Genomic DNA, 21,244 nt, shown 5'->3' with positions numbered 1-21,244 from the left:
TTCATAAAAAATAACAAAAATGTATAGAGAGGAAAGATGATGAAGTAAAAATAAAAATGCTAACATTTGGAAAATCTGAGGGGAGGGATATTGGAATAGAGGCATTTTTTATATTTTGTATGTTTACATAAGTCTAAAATTACTGAGCAAGATGTCTGGGAGGAGTGGAGAAAAGGGAAACAAACTATAATCAGGGTATGTTATGTGAGAAAAAGAATCTATTTTCAATAGATGGAAAATATATAAAATCAAATTTTACACTAATGTTATTGCTTAAACTTTTAGAAATCATTTTTTTATTTTTTATCACTTAAAAATTTAAACCTAGGAGATGACTTTTGAAACTCCAAATTTAACATTTCCTTGTAGCTTGGTTAGTGTAAGAACAGGAGAGAAGTTTGACAATGTAATGCTTCCCAAGTGGTTCATATAGGAGATGAGACTGGCTGAATCGCACAATAGTGTGACAATGGACTTGCGGGGGAGGCTATTCCCCTGTATGAAAACAGACTTACCAGTGCTTTTTCTCACCTCTTTTATAAAAGATATCAACTTCAATGATACATGGAGATTTCAAACAGCATGATAAAATGAATTAAAGACATGATTATCCTTAAGGTATTCAAATTAATATTATTCCTTATTTCAAAAGCTTTGGGCCGGGCGTTGGTGGCGCACGCCTTTAATCCCAGCACTTGGGAGGCAGAGGCAGGCGGATCTCTGTGAGTTCGAGGCCAGCCTGGTCTACAGAGCTAGTTCCAGGACAGCCTCCAAAGCCACAGAGAAACCCTGTCTCAAAAAATCAAAAAAAAAAAAAGCTTTGGAATCTTCCAATAATGACCAGAGCCACTGAGAATTATGAGAGACTCAAAACTTTCCAGATTCTAGGTTCTTTCTAGAACATGGATCTTGAATCTTTAGTACTCATGACATCCCCTCCCTAATGACCTATAAATCCAGGTGTCATTGTTGAAGTTCTACATGGCACAAAAAACAATTTTGAATCTACCAGTACCTCTGAAGACTTCTATCACCGTGAGACTTTTAGGCCCAGAAGAAGACAAAGTCCATAATAAACAGTGATGTGGATACTGCTCCCAGGAAAGCAGGCATTGAAGATGCCAGCAAACACGCAGCAGGATCCTTTCCTCTCCTCTCATTTCTCATCATTTCACCACACAGCAAAGTGGGCCAGACAGAGACGTTGCTGGCTTATCGGGCAAACAGGATGAGAAGTTTCTGTCTCGGAGACCTCTCCCCTGCACGTGGCAGGTGAGAATGGGCACGCAGGTACCTTCTCTACCTTGTCGCTCAACTTTTACATCACTTGGAAGTTCTTTGTCTTGTCACATCACAGCACCTGCTCTGAAGAGTTTCAAACACAGAGCAACAGATGGCCATTCTGCGGCACTCAACAGCCTCTGTCTCGCTTGTGGAATATTTGCACTTCATTAGGAACTGGCAGCAAACGATCAAGGATTAACCCAACTAGAGCATGATTTCTCTGCTATAAGGGTCATTCTGATCTGGGGGAAGCACAATTCTCTTCCAAATAACTGTGTTTTATGCTTTGTTCTTCTGAGAAGGTATCTCACTACCTCTGGGGTGGCCTGTATGTAACTCAGGATCTTCCTGGCTCAGGCTCCCAAATGCTAAAATTTAAAGAATGTACCATCATGCCTGGCTTGTACTCTTCTCTGTATCTATAAGGGCATGAGTTGGTGCAAGGACATAGCTTACTAAGGTGCATTCTCACTATGTGTCATATACTATGTGCTTTATTAAATAACTGAATTTATTTAATATCAAGGACTGTCATTATTATTTTGTAGATGGAAAAACTGAAGCATACAAAAGATCCAAATGTAGCAAGTAATGGGAATGGATTTGGAAGTCAGACAGTCTGAATCCAGAACCAGAACTCTTGGCCACTAAGGTGAATATAGAGTCTTGTGTCATATAACACTATTTCAAACAACAGTGGACCACATATAGGTCCATGATTCTATGATGTCTTATGGACTAGACACACCATATCCTTCTTATTTTGTGTAAGTACACTCTATTGTGTAGGCACAATAAAGGAACAATGCATTTTTTAGAACATATTTCCATTGGTAATATATACATATCTGTAACTTTATGTCAATTTCTTATTATTGAGATGGTCATGTCACAAAATATATGTAGCATTTTTGCCAATTGGTGTGTGTGTGTGTGTGTGTGTATATATATATATATATATATATATATATATATATATATATATATATAGAGAGAGAGAGAGAGAGAGAGAGAGAGAGAGTTATATTTAGGGATAATGAAGACTCAGAAAACTTACTTTAAGTTTTGTGAATTTCTTATTGTTGAATTGAGGGCATGTGTTCCACTAAAGTTAATTTAATTTGTCTTTTAATTGTGAAATGCTTCAAATGTTTCTATAACTACAGGAATAATATAAAACACCATGCCCACCACCCAGATTTAATCCATAATTTTCTATTATGGTTCCTTCAAATTTTGTTAAAAAAAATAAAAACCCCATACCCATCCATCCAACAACAGGCACCTGAGTTGGTTCCATAGCTAGACTATTATAAATTACATCACAATGAATAGGGATCCCTTTGAAGTCATGGTTGTAATTTTTTTATCTGGATCAGGTAGATAAACTTGGAAAGCATTGTGCTGAGTGAAATAACACCAAGACTATGTTTGACATGATCGTATTTGCTTGTGCTATCTGAAAAGTCAAGTAGGTAGAAGGCTGGTTACCAAGGATAGGTAGGATGGACAAGCGAGGAGATGCCGGCAAAAGGCACAAATGTTCACCTACTAGATGAGTGAGCCCTGGAGACTACATGTGCAACATGCAACTGTAGCCAGTAGTGCTGTGTTATATACTGAACATTTACTAAGACTGTGTGTGTGTGTGTGTGTGTGTGTGTGTGTAGACTGAGAACATTTAAATGTATATTGTATAACACACACATTCATATAATATAATATATATATGTAAAATTTGTGAAGCCAGGCATAGTGGCACATGCTTGTAAATCAAGCACTCAAGAGGCAGAAATAGAAGGTTTAAAAGTTTGAGGCCAGCCTGAGATACATATCAAATTCCTGGTCAGCCTAAATTAGCCACGAAACTACCACAAAAAAAATAAGTTTTGTCTGTGAACTTCCAGATCTGCAAGTGAAGTTAGGTATTTTCAATAATAATAATTTTAATATAATTAAGTAAAATTTTGGCTATGTTAATTAAGTGTAAAATCATTACAGAATGCATACAGGCATATATGTGGTATACATTTATATATTCATATGTGTGCATGCATGTATGTCAGTGTCAGGTGTCTTCCACATTCACTCTGTACATCTGATGCCTTTGGGTCCTCATTGATTCCTCCTCCTCTTTCTCCTGCTCCTTCTCTCCTCCTCCTCCTCTTCCTCCTCTTCCCCCTCCTTCTCCTCTTCTTCCTCCTCCTCTTCCTCCTCCTTCTCCTCTCCCTCTCCCTCTTCCTCCTCCTCTACCCACTTCTTCTTTATTTTACTTTACCATCTACAAGTTTTTAGGAAAAATATTTATCTAATTTTTCAAACAATTGACATGTTTTATTTTTCGTTTTTAATCCTTTTTCCGCAATAGCCCTACACTTCTTTTATTTCCAATACTCTCATTCCTGGATTCTTTGCCTGTCAAGTCTTGCCTGAGGACTGTCCTTACCAGTGGGGTTTTAGAACAGAAAAACAAGCAAAGCTTTCTGCTGCCCAAATAAGTTTTTGCTTTGCTGTTGTTGATTTTGTTGTTGCAATGCTTTGTTTTGACTGCTTGGAGTCACGTGCACCTGTGCTGAGTTGTGTCTCCCTGGCTGGGTCATCTTCATCTTTGGAGTACAGAAGGAAAGACACTCACAGTAAGGGAGGACCAGCATACACTGTTTGTGGAAGCATTAGGCCAAAGAGCCGAGACGAACAAGTAAGAATGAGAGAAGCTGAGCAGAGAGGTCTCAGTGGAATCCCTGCTTAATCACCTGCCATCTGAACTTGTATTACAAATGAACCAGTGTACGACTTCTTATGAAGAACGAAATTATATGTGAGGATCCTGTAAGACGCACAGACAGCTCCTGTCCAGCCAGACCTTGTCACTGCTGCTACTGACATCAGAAATATTATTGGCTTCATTTGGGTGAAAGCCTCTATGCAGGGCCAGCTGAAACTGAGCTCCCCTTCCCCTCACGCCTCTCCAGGGTCAGAGTAGTGCTGACAGGTCTACACTAGCCCTTAGCCTGACCCTAGGAGATTTCAGGGTTCATCTTACTAGTTGCTTCCTACAAGCAACAAGACCCACATCTTCATAGAGCAGACAGTGTGGTTTTGAAAGCAGAATTTCATAACTAGTGATTCCCAGATATTATGTCAGTGTTCTCAGGAGTGGAATTATAACCAGGGCTGGTATAATTATACGCTGGTCTGCTTGTATAACATGGTGCTGTTTAAATTGGTCTCCCTTGGGTCCCAGGGGTTCCACACACCACAAGTCATTTTCCCTACCACATACCGATGGTAGACAGGCCACCAGCCCCCACACTCAATTCATCTGAAATTCTAAACAGTGAGCATTAATATAAATGCTTATTTAAGGAAAGTGCTATGCAAGTTAAGCACATCCTTTGCTGTAAGGATCCCCCATTTCTCAGTGTAAGGACCCAAATGTGCTCCTTGGACCTCCTTCTCTAAGATATCTGATATGGAAGACACTAGCACATTTGCACATCCCTACAGTCTGCCAGGCACTGTAGTAAACGTTTTGCTGCCATTAGCTTGTTTTATTTACCACAAATAGGCACATCATGGCTGTGCTTGCTGTTTCTGCCCCTCTCACCTTCTAGAGTTGTGTCTGAAATGTGAACAGGTGAAAGATTATGCTTCTGAAGCTGAATGTGCTCTCCAGCCTGATGGGACCACTGCTAGAGCATAGCTGGAATAAGGTGATCACGGAAAGTGAGTGTTTGACATACAGAGAATCACATTTTGCTATTTTCTTTTGTGTGAGTTTTGCATGTGTTTGCAATTTTTTGTTTTAAAGGGGTTTCATTGAAAAATTATATTATTTTAAACAGAGTCCATTTTTATTAACTGTGCTCTTGACAATTTCATATATACATATAATGCATTCTGGTTACTCTCAACCCATATCCTCCCCTATTTCCCTCCCACTCTGTCATGCACAGCCCCTTCCCTAGAAGTCCCTTTCTTGTGTCTTTTTGCTTTGTTTTGTGCTCCACTAAGTTTAACCAGAGCCAACTGTGTGACCAGAAGTTTGGCAATGTCTTCTGGAGCCTAAGGGGTTCACCTATGGGTATTCAACTGAAGACAATGATGCCCCACCCTGCCAGCATCCATCAATAACCAATAATTCAGGAGGGAGCAGTAGGATCCCTTGAGCCCTGCCCTGATCCATAGCTGACTAATGACAGGCCTAGTCTTGTGCAAGTCCATTGGAGGCAACCGCAGCTGCTGTGGGATCATGATTATGATGGCTTTGCCAAGCCCAGAAGGCGGCATCTCACAGCCCTTCTCCCTGTGGCCTGGCTCTTACATTCTTTCTACCCTCTCCTCTGTGATAATCCCTGAGCCTTAGAGTGGGTAGTATAAACATCCTGTTTAGGGCTGAGCACTCAAGTATCACTTATTCTTAACACCTTGAGCAGTCATGCCCCTCTGCATTCCTAGCAAGCAAAGAGAACCTTCTTTGATTAAGGTTGGGATTCGCATTTGTCTATGAGCATAAACACAAATGTTTATAAGGCAGCTTGGGGCCATGACAGTTTAGCTACACAATAGACGTTTATATAGGGATATGAAATAGGAAACATAAATTCCATTCCTAAGGCCAGTGGATGAAAGAACTGTGGGTAGACTGATGTGTGATGCTCAGAACTTCCTGCCTTGATTTGCCCAAAGTTACCTGCTGGGGCACAACCTGGAGATGGATCCCCAGCAGTTAGCTATGGGATCTATATCATTTAAGGGTCATCTTTCTCAATGTGTCCTTCCTAAAGGACCCAGTGGTGAGTGACTGGGCAAAGTGGCAGTAGAGCTCCAGTCATTGTGACTCCAGGACAATATTGATAATAATCAAATAAATGTTATTCAAGACAATTCTGGTTTATAACCACTCCAGCCCTTGCTTCCTTCCAGGCTGGATGCCCATCATGATTTGACTTTCCTTTCTTCCCAATCCTGCCATTCCTCTTGCCTTTTGCGGGGTTACTCCACATAAACATCTTGCATCCCAACTTCCAAATGTATACCTCCATCAGGAGTGACTGACAGGAAGAGGTGAGAGCAAGTGCCCCCAGTAAGCCCAACTGTTATCAGTGTCCAGCACCCCAAGCCAGGCCCCTGCGCCCAGTGCTAGGCAGACAAAGCATGGACTAGGAGCTCAGAAACAGGTCCCAGGGCTCTCTAAGCAGCAGGAAAGCGCCAAGGCTAAATTCAGAGGAGGCCTTTCCTGGCATCAGCTCCCTGCAAGCCCAGCTGGATGCAGCTGCTAGAAACTTTGAAGGCTGAAGCTCATGCCCTGACCTCGAAGGCCTCCCAGCAGCTCAACCTCAGAGGCCAGGCCCATTAGGCAGCACCTCTACATGGCAGCCACTCTGAGCGATGCCAGAGCCAGCAGGTGGCTCTGAAATGCCCCATGTAATTAGAAATCTCATTTCCATTCCTGGTCTCTGGTTTGCATGGCAAAGGGAGCCGTTTTTCTGGAATGAATTATCCCCTCCCTGCAGATGTCTTCAAAGGCTTATAATCCAAAACGGGCTCTTGGAGACCCAGCCTCCCAGGGCCGCCCCTGCACACAGGAAGTCACTCTTTTGCCCGCACAGATGGGCTTTGGAAATATACAAAGTGCCGATGTGGCAGAAAACTCAAGGGCAAAAGTGTGTGCCTGGATCTTAGGTGAGCTCCTGCTACCTTTACCCTCACTTCTGCTCCATGTATCTGAGACTATCTCTCCTTTAGGACCAATGGCTTCATGACCAAGAAGCCCTTAGTCCCAGCCAAATCCTATCTTCTCTTACTCAGGAGGGTTGAAGGCCAGTCAGCTCTGTGGGTTACTTAGCATTAAGACCCTTGTCTCTAAGTCAAATTGACAAAAACTTCCATTTATACATGTGTGCTATATATGTAAAATCTGCAATTATTCATCTATCCATTTATTTCTAACTAACATTTATTACATCCCTACTAGTCATATGACCAAATAAAGGACTTCTCACTCTAAAGTAAGACTTCCTAGGAAGCGCTTACAAAGGTTATAAATGATCTAAATAAAGCTAAAGATCTTGGAATAAAGATACAAATGTCTGAATAGGTATTTATGACACATCAGGCTGTTTCTCAAGGTGGGTCTTCGGAGCCATGCCTCCAGCATTGTCCACGGCTTTGGTCCAGGGACCAGCCCCATCAGCATCCTGCCAGAGCTTGTTAGAAATTAAGCTTCACTGACCCCAAACAGCTGTATGAGACTCTTCCACCTTGCACATGCTCCCAAGAGTAGAGAACACTGTTTCTTGGGACAGCTGTCATGCCCAGGGAGGCCATCCAATGAGCTACCTGAGATTAAAGTTGTTATGCCACAGAATCGATGCTTCCCAACACAGAGAACCTTCTGCTTTTCAGTCCTAGGGCAGAGTGTATATGGGGGAGGGGTCCTCGCATACCAACTGCGTCCCCTGAAGCCAATCCATCTGTTGAATGCAGTCCCATGAGAGACCACAGTCAGTATCTACCTAGTCAAATCTAGACAGGATGGTCAGTTGGCCAAAAGTAAATATAAGTAGCTGAAACAAATCGCTACCAAATCACCTCAGAAAATTCAATGGTTTTAAATATCAGCTGTGACCTTTTTCAGGGTCTCTCCTGGTTATCTCTCCAGAGACAAACTCACCTCTCACTTGGCAGCTTAGGGACCCCCAATAAAGCAAACAGACATCACTGCTGGGTATTTCCTGTGACTCAAACATTTTCTGGGCTTTGCTGATGAAAGCAAGACACAGCCCTGCCCAGAGGAGGGCATGAATACAGAAGCCACAGTTCCCTGAGGTCTTATTAGAGATCACCCAGCTTAGCTATGCATTGCAATCACCCAGCCAGCTTTCTGAAAGTGATGTCACCAGACTCCACCCTAAAGACTGACTTACTTAGTCTTTTGAGTAGCTTAGGTTCCAAGTTCCAAGTTCCTTGGGCAGTTCTAAGACACATCAGGGCTTGATAACTCATGAGTATAATACAATCACAAAAAAGCTCAGATTCTTTTTTAAAATCATTTATGTATTTATTTGTTCATGTGTAGGAGGAAGGTATGAGCATCATGACCCACATGTAGAGGTCAGAGGACAACTTGCCCCCTGAGCCATCTCTCCAACCCTTAGTTTCTTCCTGAGTCTGAGGTTTGACCCTTACCCATTAGAACTTCCACTCCTGTATAAACTCCTCCCCTTAGGTGTTGATAGGACCTAGTAACTGGTCTCAAGCAAATAAAATACTCAAGAAAAGGAGTCACTGGTATAAATAGGTGACAAAGGATTAAAATCCACTCCTGGCCCACTGACTATTTCTATATACTTGTTCTAATGAAGCCAGATGCCACATTGCTCTTCTGAGAGATCCACATGACAATGAACTAAATTCTGTCATGGACCATGTGGCAGCTAACCTTGATTGCCAACTTAACCACATCTGGGATCACCTAAACCCCCAAGCAGCTAGACACACCTGTGAGAGATTGCTCTGGGTTGGATCATTTGAGATTAGAAAAACAACTAAATCTGGCCACACCTTCTAGTGACAGTCTACATAAAAGGACATGGAGAGGAAAATACTTTATTTTTGCCTGTTTGCCCTCACATTCACTGATGAGTCCATCTACCTTGCTGCTGAGGCATACCTTTGCTGGTATTAGAATCTACTTCTTCAGGATTCCAACATAGAGTGAAGACATGCCAAGACAGCCAGCCTCATGGACTAAATAGCAATGGGATTCTGGGACTTTCCTTTGGGAGATAGCCATTGTTGCATAGGATGAACTACAGCATGTAACCCACTCTAATAAATCCATATATATATACATAAATTCTATCAATTCTGTTACTCTAGTGAACCCTACTAATGCAGGCCACATATGCAAGCTTAGAAGCCAGTCCTCTGCCCTGTTACCTTCAGCTAAATCCCCAGCCCTAGTCTACAGCTTGAATGTAATCTGAGATTCCTGCTAGCCTGTGCCTGACTTCCTGTCCCATAAAAACCATGCTATAATAAAGTATTTTAAGTTGTTAAGTTTTGAGGTAATTTTTAGGGCAGCAGTAAATACCTAGTGAAAGGCTGGGGATCATTTGAATGCTGTCCAGATGGCTCTGTGTAAACTGTAGGGCAGAAGCTGCAATGCATGATTGGGAATGTTCTCACAGAAGAATAGATGTCTAGAGCATCCAAATAAGACTTTAAAGAATGGATGCTAGGTTTTGAAGATTAAGTAGGATGCTACCAAGTATAGAAGGAGCAAAGGTTTCCAGGAAGTTAGAAGAGTCTCCTCTCAGCCTGTAACCCTCTCCTTCTACCTCTACCCCTGACCTCAGGTTCATCTTGCAGTGTTCAGCTGAGATGGTAGTTTAGTTGGGAGGCCTTTTCTGTTTACCCTTGGGATGGTGACAGTGAGTGTTAGGTTCCCTAAGAGACCTTGGGGTATCCTGAATTCTCCCTAAAAGTGTTACCTGAAATGCAGGTTTGCATCTGGGTAACTGACATGGGAAACAACAAATAATACATGTATATGGTACAAAGGCAAGAATAAAACAAGGTAAAATAAACTAAAAACCATGTTGAGGTCCTATAGGCAACTGGAACCCAGTCTCACAGGGTAGCCTCTAACTAAGCAGCTATGGGGAATGCTCTTAGGATCTTTACCCAGGGTACAAAGATAGGTCCTAGCCAGGTGGTGGTGGCACACACCTTTAATCCAGCACTTGAGAGGCAGAGGCAGGCAGATCTCAGTGAGTTTGAGACCAGCCTGGTCTACAAGAACTAGTTCCAGGACAGGCTCCAAAACTACACAGAGAAACCATGTCTCAAAAAACCAAAAATAAAAACAAAAAAAAAGGACAAAGATGGATCCTGTCCTCCACTAGACAAGGCAGCTCATAAGTTACTAACACACTGGAAATTCCCAAGCTTCTAAATTACTGAGTGGTTCCCATGGGCCCCTCATGCAGCAGTGATGGGATTGACACATGACTGAGACAAGAAGCTATTGTGTTCACTTAAACATAACTGTTGAACATAGCACTGGGAAAGATGGATAGCAAGGAAAAGGTGTGACTGTCACAGTGGATCCCAACATAGGCCTTCAGTGCTTTATAATTGACTTTCCTGTGACTGTCTTTCTTAGACAGCAGTGAGTTCTGGAAAAGGCCTCATTCGTAATGTACTCCCGTAACTCTACATGGTAGCAGGTATTTAACCAGGAGTCACAGGCACTTCATTGATTAAGCTCACTAGCGTGGTGTAAATGGACTGCAGCCCGAGGCACTAGGGAGCTAGAGGTGGATTGATGATGGAGTCAGTACTCAGCTGTGTGAAATTTGTGAACACCGGAGAATGGTAGACTGTAGGATGGACCCTGGAAGACTTTAAATCATTGCCGAAAAGTGTTTCCACCATGTGCTTCAAATACATTGGGCTGCATGGAGATACAGGCCCAAGATCAGAATCTGAGAGGTCCACCCACCAACCAGTAGGAAGCGGTGAATGTAATGAATACAAGCTGGTACCCGCCCCCTCCCAGTCTCCCACATCCCCCACTTGCCCCAGCATTGGCAGTTCAGAGCTGAAGATTCTTGGAAGGATGATGTTTGATGAACAGCATCCACCCTGCTAGAAAAGCCACAGGATTTCTACCTCCTGCATCTGCTGGGGAGGTCTCCAGTTAAAATGGATGGATACAAGATATAAAGGGCAAAGCCACTGCCCTAGTGTGGGGAAACCCAATGGTGCCATTCATGATCCAGGGATCCAGAGTCTAATCTCCAATTGACATCTTCCCCTGCCCCTCCTGATTTTCCTCCCATACTTTATGGTTTTCCTTACAAAACCCTTACATAAGAAGAACTTGACCCAAGAGTAATGCACTTGATGCTGTTTTCCCCAACCAACCAGAAGGAAGAATTGTCCTCAAGGAAGCAAAAGCCAAACTTGCAAATACCCTAAGTCTCTTGGGAAAAAAAAATTAGTCCTTCGGGCTCTCATTGATGATGCAGTGCTCCATGTTCTACACCATGGAAAGTAGCATGTGATGTGCTAATTTGACTTTCCAATACCACTCCAAGATATCCATGTGTCTTGGTTGTTTTATAGCTTCATTATCAATTACAACAACATAGTTTGAGGCAATACAATTTGTTATTTCAAGTTTCTCTGCATCAACAGTCCAGGCACAGAGCAGCTGGACTGGGGTCTTAAGGAGAGCTTGAGGCCCTCTGGTTTCTTGTGGATAGGTGACTGAGGTCCCGTTTTATTGCTGTTTGACAAGTATGGGTCACATTCAGTTCCTGAGGGTTGCCTTCAGTTCAAACAATGTGGTCTTTTTCATGAGCAAATTATAATATGGTCTTTTGTTCTTCTAGGCCAACAGGAATATGTCACCTGCTTCCTCATGCCAACCTGACTCAACCTGTCATACTTGGGGATTATAAGGAGCTTTTCTGACTACAAAACTAAATGACTATAGGCCATTCTTTCATAAGAAAAAAATTATTTTCATCATATAATACAATATGATCACAAAAGTGATATTTCATCATATTTATATATCTTTCCCACATTTACAGGAAGGGCATACCCAAAAGGAGGTGGGAATCTTGCTTGTTATCATAGAATTCTGTGGAATATTCCTTTACATTGTGTGATACATGTCACTGTGATTGGTTTAATAAAGAAGCTTATTGGCTTATAGCTGGGCAGCATAAGGTTAGATGGGAGAACCAGACTGAGAGAATGCTGGGAAGAAAGAGAAGGAGTCTCAGAATCGCCAGGTAGATCCAGAGGGAGGCAAGATGAATATACCATATTGAAAGAAGGTACCACTACGTGGCAGAGGATAGATAAGAAATACTGGTTAATGTAAAATGTAAGAGTTAGCTAGTAACAAGCCTGAGCTTTGACCAAGCATTTATGATTAATAAATAGATTCTAAGTGGTTATTTGGGAGTGGCTGCCAGGACACAGAAAATCTCTACCTACAGAATTTTGTCTATCACAGTAGGATTCTCTAACTTTTGGGGGTGGGGGGAATCAAGTCTCGAAGCAGTTAAGTCATTTACTCTGGATCCTAAGAATCCAACTCTTGATCCCAACTCTCAATCCCCCTGTCTCAGATGGGCAGTCAACAGCTGGGTCATATACCAAGATTCTCCAACATTGAAGAGCGTGAATCTTTTCCCTCTAAGATTCAGAACTCACAATAGAATGAACCAAGATTGACACCAATGACTCATCAGTTCTAATGTGTTTAGAGGTAAATCAAGAAATATAACTGAAGGCAGCATCCACATATGAAGCAAAAAGGAATGGTGGTTACTGTGGCATGCCTAGCCTACAGGCACTTAAATTCAATTAAAGTGCACACACATACACATAAGTACTCTGCGCTTCAAATAAACTAAAGATGCTGGGCAGAGCAGCTTCTAGCCAGCAATTCACAAACCAAGGTCTAGACTGTTTTCCCACAACTGAAAAGACTCCAGTATGGATAAAAGGCAGAGGCAGAAATCTAGCCTATTGCTGGAACACCTGACATAACCCGAAGTCAGAATCTCCTGGTTTCCTATTAGCTGGATCTGATATATAAAATAATGATTTCACATTACATAATATAGATGTATATATTTATATTATATACAAATATATTCACAATACAGAAGTTACAATATTTGGAAAGGGCCAAGTAGCAAATATTTGAGAAATATCTGTCACAATTGTTCAACACTGCCATTGCAACAGGCATAAAGACATATGGTAGTATTTCAATATTGATTTCTATTTATTAATCATAAATGCTTGGTCAAAGCTCAGGCTTGTTACTAGCTAACTCTTACATTTTACATAAACCAGTATTTATTATCTATCCCTCAAGCCCAGCTTCTGGCCTCTGGTACAGAGTATAGATTTGAAAGTAGGGAGACCTGACTTCACTTTCTGACTCTGCCTCTTACCATCTGTATTAGTCAGGCCAACTCAGTTAATTCTATGAGCCTGTGAACACTGTTAATAGCCACTGAACACATACTTATTGGTCTACTCTTCCAAACTCCAATCACAATTGGTTTACGCATACCCTGAATTCAGGTCAATTATATGTGTGTGTGTGTGTGTGTAAATGATGTCTGCCAACCCCAGGTCAATGATATATATATGGAAATGATGTCTGCCAACCCCTGGCCTGACTCTCATACCCTCCTAGGAACATCTTATGCTCTCTCCCCCTCCTAGGAACAACTCATATCCCTCCTTGCTTTACCACTTTGGCCTTCAAATTGCTATGTCAAATATCAAGCTCATCTCTTGACACCCAGACGCACCTAATACACCCTACCTATTATGATGAATTGATTATAAAATGCATCATAAGTAAGAATAGACTTTTTAAATAAAACTCCAGAAACTTCATTAAAAATAAGCCAACTAACTTTCCCAAAAGGCATTAGCCCACTGAGATTTTATTTAATGTTTAAAATAACACTTTGATAAGGAATATGCTGATTATACATTTTACCTCAAGAAAGGCATCACTTCCTAACTCCATGTAAAAGAAGAACGGAAAGAGGGAAAATAGCGTCTAATTTTTGCATGCTATTCATCGTGTCCTCTCCTCAGCGCAAGTTTCTTGAGCCGGTCACTCTGTGTAGCTTTCAAATGACTGCTGATTCAGCCAGGGTCTGCTGCCCAATGGTCAAAGTGGGTGGTCAATGGGCTGCAGACCTGGGGTCTCCAAAGCTCAGAACTCCATGCTCTGAGTAAGGAGTCTTCATCTCACAAGACCTCCCTCCCAGAACCCCAGACACAAGTAAGTGCAAAACCTAACTATGGATGGCAGGGCAGCAGTCACCACAGAAAAATGGCATACCTGCATGTCTCAAATTCAAAGTAGTGGAGAAGTGAAACAAAAACAAAAACAAAAGGAAACACCAAACACCGATCCCTTAGTTCAAGGAGAGTTGCTGTGTTTGTAGGCTAAAGATAGATACTGAGAATGAAACTTTGAAGACACAAACTGGGGATGCCTAATGAAGGAACAGCAAGGGCCCACAGATGTTTCTGAAAAACATGTCAACAAAGAAGCATCTTTGCTCCTGTAGCAGAGAAATGTGACTGCTGTCAATCACGCCAGTGTGTATGTATCCAAACATCACATCGCTTTCCATACAAATATGCAATCATTGTGTCAATTAAAAATAAAAACCAGAAGAGAACCAACAGGCCAGCTTCTCTTTTATTAAGATAGCCCATGAGTCAAAATCTGTACAGAGTAAGACTGAGTAATGAGTGACCTTGCTTCACATTGCTGCCTTTAAAAGTACCAGGGCTGAGCTAGAGAGATATCTCAGTGGATAAAAGCACTTAACTATACAAACCTGAAGCCCTGAGTTCAAATCTCCGGGCCCTGGAAATAAAAGCCAGGAATAACTTCGTGGGTTTGCAACCCCAGCATTGGGGAGCAGAAACAGGTGGATCTTGCTGGCCAAAATGGCCAGCTTCTAGTTCAGTAAGAGACACTGTCTCAAGGCAATGAAGCAAAAAGCCATGGAGGAAGATACCCAACATCCTGCTCTGGTTTTCATGTGTGTACACATGGGCATGCACACCTACACAAATGCACTACACAACATACATACAGAGACACACGCACACAACAGCAGCCCTCACACCACTGAATATTGTGACAAATCTTTCTCTGTCCCACCAGGCAGCTCCCAAATAATGACATGGAGACTTCTTGTTAATTATGAAAGTCCAGCCTTAGCTTAGGCTGGTTCCTAACTGGCTCTTATAACTTAAATTAGCCCATGCATATTAATCTACATTCTATCACATGGCATTACCTCTCTTCATCTTGCACCTCATGTTTCCTTTCCATGTCTCCTGGCTTCTTCTGTCCCTCAGTTAATTCCTCCTCCTCTTCCCTTTTGTCCCCAGAAATCCCGCCTATACCTCATGTCCAGCTATTGACTGCTTCTATTACACCAATCACAGTAATACACCTTCACACTGTGCACAAATATCCCACAATGGAATGTTCTACCTGTAACCTGTTCTTTCATTCAAACTCCCTATGATTGTTGTTATTATTAGCATCATTATTCTTACACCATTCAACCATTTGTGAAAACATCACGATAGAGAAAGCCTGAGCACACATCCCAGAGTCACACAGCTATTAAATGAAGGAACAAGAATTTGATCACAAGTAATCTAAAATGGGCCCCTTCAACTACAGGCCCTCAAGTTCCATTAGCACCACAGAGCAAGCAATGCCACCTTCTAGGCCATGTCCTAAGCATAAATGCATCTCATTTAGTTTTGACAGTTCTATGAGATTGAGGCTGTCATCACTGGTATTTTCTAAATGGAAAAAGAAACAGAACTAAGAAGGGTCAGGTGGCTTCCCCCAAAGTTAGGATGTTAGAAACAGAGTATCTCCTTGAAAGGTTCAGGCACTGTGCTGGCCTGCCCTGTTACCTGGCAGGATGCACTCAGGCAACACTCTGGCCAGCCCAGAGTTCCGTGAGAACCACACAGGTGCAAAGGACCTCTTTAAAGGACTGACCCCTGCCCATTTATGCTCTCTTACTCTTACTCTCTTTCCCTCTTACACTCTTACTCTCATCTTACTCTGTCTCTCTCTCTGTCTCTCTCATATCTTATCTCTCTCTCTGCTCTGCATGGGTTGGTTACCTCTCACTCCCCTTTCCCTCCACATCCACCAATAAACTCCACGTGGGATCGTTGAGTCATCCCACATCTCCTTACTGGATAAACCTAAACATTTTAACAACACTCCTTCCAGATTGCACATTCCTAACAGTCCAGATCCTAGAATCTCTCATCATCACCTAGGCTGCTGTCCTTCATCAAATTCTGTACCTGGGATCTTTCTTCTGCTCCTCAGGCACATTCTGGCTAGAAGACCAGGCCTTCAGAGTTTAGTGAGCATGATTCTAGTTGAGTGTGACCTTCCTGTGTGCTGAGTGACTTTAGTGCCATGTAAATGATCTGCTGTAAATCAGGGGGCAGGCGATCCCACCATGAATCATCCATTCCTCCAACCTCATGATGACAGACATGCATAAATTCCAGTGGGCTGTGGCAGGTGCTGTCCTTTAGATTTCCAATTAAATGAGCCCTAACTTTGCTGCCTCTCAGTGGGGAGGCTGAGCATTAATATGCTAATGAGTAGGGCAGGGAGTCTTTATGGGAGCCTTTTGGTGTTGGTATGACCTGTGACCTTCTCTGCTCTTCAGCCCTATTTAGACTCCAGCAAGCTGGGCAGGTGGCTCTGTAAAGCAATGAGAAATGCTTCCATGAAGAAACCACAACCACGAGGAAACCATGTCCTCCGCATAGGAGGATGCTCAGAGGACCAGTATCCTACCATATAACTCAACTCAAAATGACTTCAGAATGACTGAACACCTTTGCAGTACCAAGAGGCCACTACTATACACCCAACAACACATATTTAGAGCATATTTTTACTAAGGGCTTTAGTTAAACATCAAGCTACATCATTGTTGAGGTGTAATATGCTTTCTTGGACTAAGCATGGACTTGAGTACCACTCTTCCCTCTAATATGTTCTCACTATACATCCTTAGGCAATGTATATATGAACATCAGTTTAATCACAAGGAAGCCAGAAATGTGGGTACCCCTAGTAGAGGACATTTATATAGTAACAGTAAATATTTTGGTTCTAACTGTAGTTATCGCTACCATTCTCTTTTCTTCTCACCATAGCAAAAATGAAGTTACACCCCTTTCCCAGAATAAAAATTGACTAGACTCCCTGTTTTCTTTGACTTGCAATAAGATTTAAAAAATATAAAAGATCTTCGGTAAAAAAACATAACAAAGGGAGGCAATTTTCTAGAATAATAACCTGATCAATACAAGAGGAAAAAAAGGTATTGTATTCCTTAAAGGGGCCTCACTCTAATGCTGAACCTAATGAGCCTGTTTCTTTCATAATAGCACAACCTAAAAGACCTAAAATCTATGTACTGGCCCTTTATCTAATGAGAGGAGCTGAATGAGACTCAGTGTCTGAAGGTGAGGAAAGAAATAAAGGGATTATAAAAGAGGAGGGGGCAAGAAAATGGGCCTTCTGTTTGTCATTCAAGGAGGACATGGTCAGCTGGCAAAGTATAGAGTTGCTGTCATTGTCAATACAGTAGTTTGGTAATAAAATTTTCTTTCAGTTATGGATCATAACTCCCTTTTTCTATCCAACATTAACCAAAATCATTTATAATAAAGCCAGTTTCAACAAAGAAACCATAAAAATCCTCAAACGTCTCTCTTAGTTTGGTTTCTGTTACTGCGATAAAATACTGACCATAACCAACTTGGAAAAGAAAGGGTTTATTACAACTTATAAGTTAGATTATATCACTGACAGAAGTCAGGGCAAAAACTCAAGGCAGTAACTGAGGCAGAGACCATGGAGGAATGCTGCTTACTGACTTTCTCCCTATGACTTCTTGCTCAACCTGCTTTCTAATATAACCCAGATCTACCCACTCAAAGGTGGCATTGCCTACAGTGGTCTGAGACCTCCAACATCAATCATTAATCAAGAAAATGGTCGACAGACACACCCACAGGCCAATCTGATAGAGGCTTCTTCAGTTGAGGTTCCCTCTTCCAAGGCGACTCTAGTTTGGGTCAAGTAGGCAAAAATTAATCATCACAACATCCTACCTCTCACAGGCTTTATTGTAATATTCTCATCCAATTAGGAGGTCACAGGATGCAAATGAGGAGCCTCTAAACCATGGTAGAAGGGCCAGAAAAGTCTTTCAGGAGACATCAAGGTCCAAGCCAAGCGCTAAGAAACAAATCGGTGTTGATCAAATGAAAAAAGAGAACAGCACATAGATCCAGTTCTGTGACCTTCTGTTCTTCTGGCCTATTTAGAATGGAAAAGACCAGGCAGGTGTGTCTGTGAAGAAATGAGGAGTGTTTCTGTGATGAAACCACAGCCATGAGTACCCTATGTGCTCAGCATCTGCAAGATAGAGACAAGAGGCTGCTGAGAGGACCAGTATACTAGTTCAACTCAAAATGACTTCAGAATGGCTGGGCTACCTTTGCAGCACCAAGGGATTTCTACCACACATGAAACATAGCATTTCTGAGCTTTTCCCCGTGGCTTTGGTTTACCCACTGACCAGAGTCTTTGTATGTTTATGAGCTCAGCTCCAAGATTCTATTGGAATGGAGCCAAAAGGCAAGGGGCAGAGTGAAGCAGTAGAACTCATAAAAGTTCTCCCAAAAAAGTTTTTATTTGAGGATCCATTATCCAGAAAACAATGGGTGGCCATTGAAGGCTCACAAGGGACAGAATGAACAACTTATAAAAACTGTCTACCTACTCAGTCAGCAAAGAAGCAAAAAAAAAAGTCAGGAAGTGAAAGAATGTATCAACCCATCACCTAGGCAAGTGATGAGGCAGGCCAGAGGTGACAGACGTGAATGAGAAAGAAGGCCAGTATTTTACCACAGAATCTGCCTGTCTAAGCAGTGAGTGTGTGCCTTCCAGTAACGAGATGTGATTTGGAGACTAGATGGAACAGTGTCTGAGGTAGGGAGGTGAGAGGAATATGACTGGATTGAAATGATGTATGCATCATCCTATTTATTTATTTTGAGACAGGCTCTCAGTCTGTATCTTTGGCAGGAATGGAGTTTGCTTTGTAGACCAGGCTGGCCTCAAACTCACACAGATCTTCCAGTCTCTGACTCTTGAGTGCTGGGATTAAAGATGTGTACCACCATACCCAGTTCCCAAGGTACATGCATACAGGACATGCCATTTGGAAGTGATAGAGGGCTATCGAGTTTTATGTGTTTGGAGATTTTTCTACCAGGTGTATTAAGCATAGAAAGTTTGGGAAATACATAAACAATCTGAAAATACAAGTGTGGCTAAAATCAGATAGAGAAGGATATAAGAATGTAGTACCCTGATGCAGGAGCCAGAACACACTACTCATCATATGAGCATCATCAATATTAATATTAATAAGAGCATGAAGTTCAAAAGGTGGGAGTTTAGTTCTGACATGTGGCACCTGGCCAAGAAACCCCAATTCTGTGGGCTTCCTTGGAGGACCAGCTACCAAGAAGTAGGATCCTCTGGATGCTGAGAAAATTCAGGAGACATCAAGGTCCGAGCCAAGCGCTAAGAAACAAATCGGTATTGATCAAGTGAAGAAAGAGAACAGCACATAGAAAAGTACAAGGTAAAAGGTGGCATGGCAGACATGTTCTAAAAGACCCGTTCTAAAAGGAAAAGCAATATTCACGAATGGGAGTTCCAGAAAGGCAACACTTTCAGCCTTTGAGGTAATTCAGGATGTTAGGAGAGCACACTTCAGTTTGTAAAGAAATGGGTGAAGACTAAGGGCATTCTGATGACCTAGGAGAGGATAGTTAAGGTGCTAATATAACATCTTCTTTAGTTATTGTTCTCTTGCTGTGAAGAGATGCCATGACCAAGGCAACTCTTACAAAGGAAAGCGGTTAATTGGAGGCTGGCTTACAGTTTCAGAGGTTCAGTCCATTATCATCAAATCAAGAAACAGACAGACATGTTGCTGGAGCAGGAGGTAAGACCTCTATACCCTCATCTGCAGGCAGCAGACAGAGATGAACTCTGGGCCTGGGATAGGTTTTTAAAACGTCAAAGCCCACCCCAGCAATACATTTCCTCCAACAAGGCCACACCTCCTAATCGCTCCTAAACTGTTCCAAACAGTTTAGGAACCAAACGTTCAAATATATGAACCCATGGGTGGTATTCTCACTCAAAACACAACATCACAATCAACATTTCTGGGGCACTTCTCGGTGTGTATTTAAGAACACTGCTCCTCAAACAGAACTTTAGTTTAAGAGTGTGTGTGTGTGTGTGTGTGTGTGTAATCTCCCCTCTGGTGTAATATTTCCAAAAGCATGTTTTTCGAACTGCTTACCCTAAGGGATAGTAAAAGGGATTGCACATATGAATATAATGATGGAATAATCTAAGGACCACTGGCATAAAGGTGTTTATTTGAGGCATGACTTTCAATAGCCTTTAATATGCTGATTTGCATTGAAAATCTCCAGGACAGGATGGAGGTGCGCATGTTCCCCAAGCTATTTAACCATGCAACCCAGTTCTCTCTTGTGTAGTGTGGCATGGAACTACAGTGCCACCAACTGCAGTTTGGAAGGTGTTGCTAGAAAGAGGGAAAAAAATAACATGACCTGTAACCAGGGCACTGCAATAAAACTCCTGAGTTCAAGTCCAGCCATTATATTCATATATGATTAGAGTCATCAGTCCTTCTTCTGGAGCCCTTCGTTTTTCTCTATTGGATATAATATTCATAGTATCTGCCCTGGAGTGTCATCATACCAAGTGAGAGAACTGTAGGAAGTGGTGAGTACACTGACAAGGGTCAGAGAGGAGAGCAGAGAAATTCCCCAGTGCTTCACGTTGGTAGATCCTAGCTGAAGTCCTTAGTCCTAGCAGCCTGAAAAAACAGCAGCTTGTGGGAGCTGACCCTCAACAGGATAAGCAAAGGATCATCAATGAATGTGTACTACCTAGAATCACGGGGTTTCCTGAGCCATCACCAGCTGGGATAAAAGCTGTGTGTGATGATTATTTGCAATTGTCAAGTTGATGAGATCTAGAGTCACTTAGGAAATGGGCATCTGGGAAAGCGTGTGGGGCATTGCTTCAGTTGGGTTAACTGTGGTGGGAAGTCCCCCCTTAACTGTGGGCATCACTATTCCTATGGACTGAAATCCTGAACCGAATAAAAAGAAGAAAGCAAGTTGGGTACCAGCACTCATAGTTCCCTGCTTCCTGGATGCAATGTGATCAGTCACAGCAAGGTCCTGCTACCAT

The 21,244-nt window shown here is 42.1% G+C and overlaps 1 long non-coding RNA gene across 1 annotated transcript; it reads left to right on the top strand.

The window, feature by feature from the left end:
* The first annotated feature begins 927 nt into the window (after window positions 1-927).
* LOC121134432 lies at window positions 928-11,793 on the top strand. Its single transcript, XR_005871512.1, has 3 exons — window positions 928-1,936; window positions 4,899-5,010; window positions 11,691-11,793. It is a non-coding gene; the product is annotated as an uncharacterized LOC121134432 (long non-coding RNA).
* Window positions 11,794-21,244: the final 9,451 nt, after the last annotated feature.

The sequence above is a fragment of the Mesocricetus auratus genome, unplaced genomic scaffold (assembly GCF_017639785.1).
Source record: "Mesocricetus auratus isolate SY011 unplaced genomic scaffold, BCM_Maur_2.0 Super-Scaffold_100028, whole genome shotgun sequence".
Lineage (NCBI taxonomy): Eukaryota > Metazoa > Chordata > Mammalia > Rodentia > Cricetidae > Mesocricetus > Mesocricetus auratus.
The sequence above is the reverse complement of the archived record's forward strand: the minus strand, read 5'-3'. Positions and strand labels throughout refer to the sequence as shown.